Raw genomic sequence first — 9,596 nt, 5'->3', positions numbered from 1 at the left:
AACCATGGAATTTCTTTATAATCTATCTTCAATAGATATTCATCAGGAAAGTTGTCTTGTATGGCCGATTCATTTAGAACTTCTAATTCGGGATTTTCAAGACGAGAAAGATGATCAGCGGCGAGATTTTCTGCTCCTCTTTTATCTCGGATTTCAATATCAAACTCTTGTAAGAGTAAGATCCAATGGATTAATCTTGGTTTAGCATCTTGTTTTGAAAATAGGTATCTAAGAGCAGAATGGTCGGTATAAACCACCGTTTTTGCTAGAACGAGATATGATCGAAATTTGTCAAAAGCAAAGACAATAGCAAGGAGTTCTTTTTCAGTAGTTGTATAGTTTGTTTGTGCTCCTTTGTAATGACAGTCATGCCACCCTTCTTAGGCACGCATTGAACTGGGCTTACCCATGGACTGTCAGAGATTGGATAAATTAGTCCTGTGTCTAGCAGTTTAATAATCTCTTTCTTAACTACATCTTGCATATTAGGATTTAGTCTTCGTTGGCGTTGCACATATGTTTTATGACCTTCTTCCATAAGGATTTTATGTGTGCAATACGAAGGACTTATTCCTTTAATATCATGAATTTTCCATGCAATGGCTGGTTTATGAGCTTTCAACACAGAAATGAGTTGTGATTTCTCATTTTTAGTAAGAGAAGACGATATTATTACAGGTAATTCAGATTCACCATGTAAATAAGCGTATTCCAAATGGTTTGGAAGTGGCTTTAACTCTAATTTCGGAGGTTCTTCTATCGATGATTTATATCGATATCTGTCTTCTTCTTTTAGCATTTGAATTTCTTCTGTTGTTGGTTCATATCCATTAGCTATAAGTGTAGCTAACATTTCAGCTTCATCAATTGGTTCATTACCTTCTCCTAAAGAACATTCTCCTGTTCCTTGTAATTCTGGAAATTCTTCTAACAATTCTGCATGTGCATCTATAGTTTGAATATAATAACATGTATCATCTGCAGATTGCGGTTGTTGCATTGCTCTATCAACTGAAAAGGTAACACTCTCATCCTCTATACTTAGGGTCAATTTCTTACCGAACACGTCTATCATTGCTTTAGTCGTGTTTAAGAATGGTCTTCCTAATATGAGAGGAACTTGAGAATCTTCTTCCATGTCCAAAACAACAAAATCTACTGGAAATACTAAAGTACCAACTTTAACTAGCATGTTCTCCATTATCCCTCTAGTATATTTTATTGATCAATCGGCTAGTTGTATGCTTATTCTGGTTGGTTTCAATTCTCTAAGGTCTAGTTTAGCGTATAGTGAATACGGCATTAGATTTATACTAGCACCTAAGTCTGTCAATGCTTCTATTGAACTAAGACTACCCAGAAAATATGGAATTGTGAAACTTCCTAGATCAGATAGTTTTTCTGGTATCTTATTCAACAGCACTGCTGAACAATTAGCATTCATGGTAACAGCCGAGAGTTCTTCCATTTTCTTTCTATTTGAGATTAGATCTTTCAAGAATTTAGCATATCTAGGCATTCCTGAAATCACATCAATGAAAGGAAGATTTACATTTATCTGTTTAAACATATCCAAGAATTTAGATTGCTCGGCTTCAAGTTTCTCTTTCTTCATTTTACTCGGGTAAGGAAGTGGTGGTTGGTATGGTTTAACATAAGGTTTAGCCTTAACTGTGTTATCTTCATTAACCTTCTCAACTACCGGTTCTTTTTCCTTATCTTGATCAGGTTGTGGTTCTTGTGGAGTAGGAATAACTTCATCAGAAGTTACAAATATTTCAGGTGGTTTAAGTGTTGTACCACTTCTTGTGGTAATGGCTTTAGCTGTTTCATTCCGAGGATTAGCATTTGTATCACTAGGTAGACTTCCCGGTTTTCTTTCACCTATTAACCTTGCTAGGTTACTTACTTCTTGTTCCAGATTTTGAATAGAAGCTTGTTGATTTCTAAATGCTTGAGCATTTTGTTCATTAGTTTGTTTCTGAGATGTGAAAAACTGCGTTTGAGTTTCAACTAGCTTCGTCATCATATCTTCTAAATTCGGCTTTTTATCATCGGTTTGTTGTGGTGGTTTGTTTTGAAAATTAGGTCTTTGCTGATTGTAATTATTATTGGATACTTGTTGATTGCTAGGACCTTGTTGGTTGTTGTATGGAATATTTCGGTTATAATTCTGGTTTTGATTGTAAATTGGTCTTGGCGGTTGATAATTATTCTGATAATTATTTCCAGGCCTTTGGTTTATGTATGAAATATTCTCTCTTTGTTCCATTGTTAATTCAATACTGAGACAATCTTTTGTCAAATGTGGTCCTCCACACTACTCACAACTAATTCGTATTGCGTGAATATCTTTAGTCATCTTTTCCATTCGTCTCTCGACATCATCTATCTTTGTGGAAATGGAATCTAAGTCATGGCTAGAATCGGCTCTAGCTGCTTTAGATGATCTAACGATATCTTTTTCTTGGTGCCACTCATGTGAGTGGGAAGCAGTGTTATCAATAATTTTGTAAGCATCAGTTTCGGTTTTCTTCATAATAGAACCACCAGCTGCTATATCTATGTCTTTCCTTGTAGTGATGTCGCATCCTTGGTAGAATATTTGTACTATTTGACAGGTGTCTAAACCATGTTGCGGACATCCTCTTAACAACTTTCCAAATCTTTTCCACGCCTCATATAGAGTTTCATTTGGCTTCTGTGTAAACGTAACAATTTCTGCTTGAAGTCTTACGGCTTTAGATGCAGGAAAGAATTGTTTAAGAAATTTTTCAACTAAAACATCCCATGTATCAATCGCCCCTTCAGGTAACGATTCTAACCAATCTTTGGCTTCTCCCTTTAAAGTCTAGGGAAATAACATGAGATATATCTGTTCATCCTCCACTTCTCGGATTTTAAATAGTGTGCAGATCCTATTAAAGGTACGTAGATGTTCATTTGGATCTTCCTTTGGCGCACCACTAAATTGGCATTGATTAGTCACCATGTGTAGAATTTGTCCTTTGATTTCATAATCTGGCGCATTAATGTCTGGATGAGTAATTGCGTGACCTTGGCCAGTGCGTTTAGCTCTCATTTGGTCTTCCATACTTAAAGGTTCCAGATTCTCCATAATTGAATTTGTTGAATCGGAATCACTAGAGGATTCTGATTTAATGGTTCGTTCCTCAACAATCTCTGTTTGAATGATTGGTGGTTCCGAAGGAAAGTTTAGTGGTTCAGGATCTACGAATCGTTCCTGAATATTCTCCGGATTCTCAATTGTGAGGTCGGGTTCAAAAAATGGATTACCGGAAATTTGAACTGGAGTACTTGGTCGACTGGATGACGATTCTAAAGAAAAATCAACGGTAGTAATATTTGCTAAATGTCTTGATCTAGTTACAGGTGGTGAACGTACAAAAGGTGGTGAACGTCTTGCTCGGTGCATTCACTGAATATCCTATTAGTTTTTAAAAGGGAAGAAAAATTATAATAAGTTATCCATTCAATAGACTTTTCTGATTTTGCCCATGTTTCGAATAGCCAAAAGATGCAGCAGAGGGGCAGGATTTGTTTGGTCTCAATATAATTGAGGACTGTTTGGCTTCAATAACCCGGTCCACGTACAAATCCAACTATTACTACGAACCAGAAAATTTTGATGTCTATCAATTTAACCACTTAAAATAAATTTTCGTAATTTTAAGAAATTTAGATAAGAAGTAGATTAAAAATCTATGTCCTAAAACTAGAATAGCGAGAAATAAGAAAGAAAAAGAGCGCGTCGGAAAAAAGTCGAAAAAGAAAAATGGTTGAAAAATAAAAGGTGACGAAAAAATAAAAGAAACTTATAACACTTAAAAACACTTGACTAACCTAACCTTATTACTACAACTAACTTAAAATTATAATCGCAAATTGAGATTACTAATTGGAATGATAATTGATACATAGGTAAAAGTCGTCTAAAAATATTAAAGTTTACAGGAAAAACTAAATCCCAAATGGAAATAACTTAAAAAGAAACTAAAACTTAAAAAGGCGTCGCAAAATTCTAAAGCACCTAAATCTTAGTCTAAAGAAAAAGCACTTAAGGAATTCTACGGCAAAGCCTAAAAATCTAGAAGTAAAAATAACTATGGCAAAAACTAAGTTTAAAACTAAATATGAGCTAAAAATACAAATATTATGCTAAAATGATTAAAAAGGGACAAAATATAAAAATATACAAAAAGTTGTAAAAAGTTACAAATTTTTATAAAAATATTATTTTTATATTATTTTATAAAAGCATTAATTTTTTTATATTAAAACTAATTATAATTAATTATACTAATTAAATTAAAACTTAAACTAAATTATAATAATAATTAAACTAATTAGGGTTAAAATAATAATAATAATTAATTACTCCTAATTAAATGCAGATTAGGGTTTCTGTCGGTGTCAGAGTAGCTCCGCGAGTTGCGGTATTCCAAGCAGCAAACCCCGCGAGTCGCGGGGTTCCAAAATTCAACTCTGGTACAGTTCAAAATTTGACCTTTTTTTTATATATATTTTCTGTTTTATATTTTCTGTTTATATCAAAATATTTATATAATAAAAACTTATATTTAAAAACTTAAACAAAAATAGAACTACTTTATAATTTTAAAAATATCTTAAAAATAGATTTATATATATTAAATTTTTTTTTTTCGATTTTTTTTTATGTTTTAAATAAAAACAAAATACTTAAATAAAACTTATATAAAAATAAAAAAACTTTATAAAACTTAAATATTTAACAAAATCTTAAAAATACTTATACTTTTGTTTTTCTTTTTATATTTTTGAATAATTAAAAACGTATTTTTCTAAAAACGAATTTTAATAAAAGTAAACTAAAAATCTTTTTTTTTCTGTTTTTTATTAGCGTTGCTTCCGGCTTTTAAGCTAGATTGTTCCCCGGCAGCGGCGCCAAAAATAACTTGATGTGTGCAGCGGGGTGTATGAAATACTATTAAATTTTATAAGAAAATACTATTAAATACGATACAATTTTACACAAGATATTTATTTATTTATAGAATGGATATACTTAAACCTTGCTACAACACTTATAGGCAGTGTACCTAATCGCACAGTAGTGTAGTTTTTAGTAAGTCCGGTTCGTTCCACAGGGAAAATCTTTAAACAAAGCTTAACGCTATATTAGTTTACTTTATAAAAATACAAATATATATATAAGTAATATTATTATTATAAAGGGGGGTTTTTACCGTTTAATAACCGGTTTGTCGATTTTAAAACTTTAGTCGCAGTTAAAACCAAATGTAAAATAATAAATAAATACAAGACTTAATTTAAAGCGTAAAGTAAATAACGATAATGAAATTGCGATTAATAAAAATGCGATAAAATAAACTTGCGATAATTAAAAAGTACGATAATTAAAAGTGCAATTAAATACAATAACAATAAAAATGCGATAATTAGAAGTGCAATTAAATATAAAATAAAGGAAATTAAATATGAAATAAAAGAATTATGCTTAATTAAACTTCCGTAATCATGATGTTTGACGTGTTGATTTTAGTTTTATGCCCATGGGTTAATTGTCCTTTGTCCTAGATTATTTAATATGTCCGTCTGGTTTTTGTCCATAACAGTCCATCAGTCATAAATATAAAGTGCGAGTGTCCTCGTCAAATTATCCTTATACCCGAAGTTAAATATTCCAACTAATTGGGGACTTAAACTGTAACAAGATTTTAATACTTTGTTTAATAATTATACCAGGATGTCGACTGAGTGTAACCCAAGGTTTTAATATTTTGTTATCAATTATACCAAGTGTCCTTGTACATAATTTCACCCCTATTTTAATTATTCTAGTGGCTATTAATCCATTCCCGTGTCCGGTTAAATGAACGATTATTCGTACATATAAATACCCCGCCCATCGTGTCCGATTGAGTGTATATGGTAATTTATAGGGACGCCCAATTGTAAATCTTTATATTAACATTAACAAACTATCATTTAGTTAAACAAATATAAAGCCCATTAATAGCCCATAGTCTAATTTTCACAAGTGTCGTTCTTTTGTCCAAACCCCAATTATGGTACAAAGCCCAATTACCCAATTTTAGTAATTAGCCCAACATCAAGATTACTTCGGATTAAATAAGCATAATAATAACTTAGCTACGAGACATTAAATTAAAAAGGTTGAACATAACTTACAATGATTAAAAATAGCGTAGCGTTACACGGACAGAATTTCGACTTACACCCTTACAATATTCGCTAACATACCCTTATTATTAGGATTAAAATTAAAATTAAAATTAAAATTAAAATATAAATATAAATATTTACGTATAGATATAGAGAGGATGGATATATATGTTTTTTTTTTGCGATCAGAATTCGTTTGCTTTTATAGGGAGTTTCAGAATTTGGGGCTCCGCGACTCGCGGCCCTTTTTGCCTTCAAACTCCGCGAGTCGCGGAGTTTGAAAATACAGCTCACTCCATTTTGGCTCTTTGTTTACCGACGGTTTATTATATAAATATAATATATATATAATTTATATAATTAATTATATATTATATTATATTTATATACATAGTTAACTTGTAATTTTTAGTCCGTTGCGTCGAGCGTTGAGAGTTGACTCTGGTCCCGGTTTCGGATTTTCGAACGTCCTTGCGTACAATTTAATATCTTGTACTTTGCGTTTTGAATCTTGTACTCTTGTAATTTCGAGACGTTTCTTATCAATAATTGGAACCTCTTTGATTGTATTTTGTACATTTGAGCTTTTTGGTCGTTTGCGTCTTCAATTCGTCGAATCTGTCTTTTGTCTTCACCTTTTATTATTTAAACGAATATCACTTGTAAATAGAACAATTGCAACTAAAAGCTTGTCTTTCTTGAGGAATAATGCTATGAAATATATGTTCGTTTTTAGCATTATCAATGTACAATACACGCAATCCAACGTGTACTAAACTCAAATAGCATACGTCTGTTTTATAGTTCAGGCTAGGGTTTCTATACCTGGAACAGACGGGGATGTCAAGCCCTATGGATCCATATACCACTATTCGCGCCCACCAGTTCTTATAACCGGCAGTTACTATTTACCAAAGCTAAGGGATTTTTGGTTCAAACTCAGTGTAGAATTTAGTATGTACTTGTATCCATTGTGTTTAAAATAAAGTGCATGTATTCTCAGCCCAAAAATATATATTGCAAAAGCAATTAAAAAGGGAGCAAATGAAACTCACCTTAGCAGCACATAAGGTCATTCACCGAAATGTGACCGAACTCAGAATGCAAAATAACCGTAGATCTCAATCTAGAGAACATATGTTGGTCAATATATGTCTAATAAGCTAGGTTAGGTCATAGTGTATCACAATCCTAATGCTCGAGACCGACATGTAGAAGTTTAACAAAAGTCATCTCAAAAGTCAACCTGACCCAATATGATCTTTAAATCTATATATGTTTATTAACATAGTATAAGTCTTGATAATTGAACGAATTTATAGTTTATCAAACTCAAAATATTATTTATTTCAGGGGCTATATTATATTTGAATTATCATGGCAATCGAACTTGATTTTCATATAGTTTTCCAATACTTAAAAAATCAGATTATAGTGTTTATAAAGCTTTAAAACATGATAAGACAGTCAACTTTGACAATTGTTCAACAAGACGAGACGTGCCTTATATAGAAATTCATTTACTCGATTAGTAATATTTGAAAATCCAATTTATCAATCTTATATACAAGTAGTTTAAATATCAATTACAGATTCAAAAGCAATTTCAATTAATGTTAATTATAATTCAGTTGACCATAACTTTTAATTCGTTCTTCGAAAACACACGATTTCTAAATGAAAAGTTATTAATTTTTCGATAGCTTTTCAATGACATGCATATCATATACCTTTTATCAATAATATATGTATCAAATTCGTGATTCATCATAAACTATCTAACGAAAAAATTAAAGCATACAAGCATGCATAAACATATATACTCGAGCACTAGACATGGATACATTATTAATATATAAAAGATAAGATATAAATGCTTACATATCAATATTGTGATTCAATATTGCAGAAAAGTACGTAGATGCAACGGAGATGATAAATACTAGTTTAACTTGCTAACAATACTCATGAACATTACCCATAACCTCCATAGTTATAACCCATAGTTTCCCTAGCTCTATCCCGCTCGGAAGGCTTGTTTGAAAATAATTCGCTCATAACCTCTTCGTAGTATTTTATGTATAATAATACTAATAATAATACTCCTAACTATAAGATTAATAATAATATTAATCTTAATAATAATAATAATATAAATAATAATATAAATAATAAATATAAAATATAATACGGAGTAATATAGATATTAATATGTGTGTGTGCGTGTGTGTGTTGAGCAAACTGGCCAATTTATAGAATGTTTCTGAATTCTGACTGCCATGCGATCGCATGGGTTTTATGCCTATTTCTCATGCGATCGCATGGCCCCAAAATCCAGCTCACAATTTTTTTGTTTTCTTGTTTGTCGACATATTATTATATATATATATATATATAATATATATATAATTTATATTAATTATATATATATATATATATATATATATATATATATATATATATATATATATTATATTATATTCATGTACATAGTTGACTTGTAATTTTAGGTCCGTTGACTCGTACGTTGATACTCGGTTCATGTCTCAGTTTCGGATTTTCGAACGTCCTTTCGTACATTTAGAAAACTTGTACTTTACGTTTCGTGATTCGTACCTTTGTCAAAATATAATCTTAAATTATCAATAAACTATATTACTCAAAGTATAACTTATACATTTGAGTAATTTGGTCATTTTCTTCTATAAATCAACTCTTCGTTGTTTATTAAAATATATTTAATAATATCGAAACGTTTTATATCTAATTCAATTCTATGCATTATCACATTGTAAAATATATATTTTCGTTTAGAAAAATATAAATTTGTATATAATATTTATTTATCAAACGGAACAATAAATGGGTGTTACTATTGTTTACAAAAATAATTTCGAACCTTAATATATATATATATACAATATATATAAATACTTTTTCTATACAAGTTGCAAGTTATTTATATATCAAATACAGTCAAAAAGGAAAGATTTCTTAAATCAAGGTGGACCTCTCAACAAAGACTTATCACAATACTTACGGGATTTATAATTGTTGAAATATCTACTAATCCAATCGTTGGTATTTTCTTCTAATTCCGTAGATGAATATATTAACCATATATTGAGACAAATACGTTTAATGTAAAATGTTATACATTTAATACTTTGTTAACATTTTCAAGTTATAATATATATATATATATATATATATATATATATATATATATATATATATATATATACATATATATACATATATATATATATATATATATATATATATATATATATATATATATACACACATATATATATTCATATCCATTTATATATTCGTTCGTGAATCGTCGAGCATCGTCAAAAGGGTAATTGAATGTATGAACA

General features: G+C 30.3%; 1 non-coding gene across 1 annotated transcript; it reads left to right on the top strand.

Moving 5' to 3' along the window:
- The first annotated feature begins 2,627 nt into the window (after positions 1-2,627).
- Positions 2,628-2,734, top strand: LOC139887031 (small nucleolar RNA R71). The gene has a single exon (XR_011772884.1). It is a non-coding gene; the product is annotated as a small nucleolar RNA R71 (small nucleolar RNA).
- The last annotated feature ends 6,862 nt before the right edge of the window (positions 2,735-9,596 follow it).

This window comes from Rutidosis leptorrhynchoides, chromosome 1, assembly GCF_046630445.1.
Source record: "Rutidosis leptorrhynchoides isolate AG116_Rl617_1_P2 chromosome 1, CSIRO_AGI_Rlap_v1, whole genome shotgun sequence".
NCBI classification, from domain to species: domain Eukaryota; kingdom Viridiplantae; phylum Streptophyta; class Magnoliopsida; order Asterales; family Asteraceae; genus Rutidosis; species Rutidosis leptorrhynchoides.
The sequence above is the reverse complement of the archived record's forward strand: the minus strand, read 5'-3'. Positions and strand labels throughout refer to the sequence as shown.